The following is a 1,015-nucleotide window of genomic DNA, read 5'->3' on the forward strand; positions in this document are numbered from 1 at the left end:
GCCGCCACGAATATATATATATATATATATATACATATAATTTTTGCTGTGAAGGTGGTATTTTATTACATATATATACATATAATTTTTGCTGTCAGCCGATATTCTATTAACCAAGCAGGTAACGAACAAATATTATGTCCAGGCTCCGGACGAAGAGGTACGTCCAAAGTCCAATAAAATCAGGTCATGTGGAGGTGATAGAAAAATAAAAAAAATTCGTTTTAGCACAAGAGAATATTCTCCTGTGTTATTCCACGATATTCAGGTGTTATTGTGATAATATTCATATATTATCGTGTTCTGAGAATAAAAGTCATATTGTGTTATTCCCGATGTTACAATAACATAATAATACACCAATACCACCACAATAACACCCGAATAACGCGAAATAACACGGGAGGAATATTCTCCTGTATTATCGGGCCAGATCACAAGAAAACGAGTTTTTTTTTCCTGTCAGCTTCACTTGGAGTTGATTCATTGAACTCCGGGCGTATCTTACGTCCGGAGTCCGGACGTAATAATTACTATTAATAACGACTAAAACATTACTATAGAATTAATGCAATAATTATTGTTGAGGAATCTAATATTGTGGCAATGATCCACCAATCATAGTGACATGATTTTAATAGAGAAAAATTAGAGTCATATTTGGTTTTCATCAAAACTCTTTAGATATTTTCTTTAGTCCTCTAATGACACAAATAAGGTATAGTTATTTAGTTTAAAACCTAATAAGGTGACCATAAATAAAATTCTTATTCTTTATTTGGGAAAATATTCATTTTTAAAAACAAGTTTTAAGCTAAGAAATTTAAAAGAGAGGATAATCCTTATCATAAATATAGTAACTTATATAGGGTAAGAAATAAATTAATATAAAATGAAAAATAAATGCAGCATAAACATTCATTTTCATTTACAAGATGTTGACATGATAAAAAAATAAATAGAGAGCATAAACAACATTACAAATGCGTAAGTCATCATAGAATATGTGTGTTTT

Source organism: Phalaenopsis equestris, unplaced genomic scaffold (genome assembly GCF_001263595.1).
Source record: "Phalaenopsis equestris unplaced genomic scaffold, ASM126359v1 Scaffold000297, whole genome shotgun sequence".
Taxonomy (NCBI): Eukaryota; Viridiplantae; Streptophyta; class Magnoliopsida; order Asparagales; family Orchidaceae; genus Phalaenopsis; species Phalaenopsis equestris.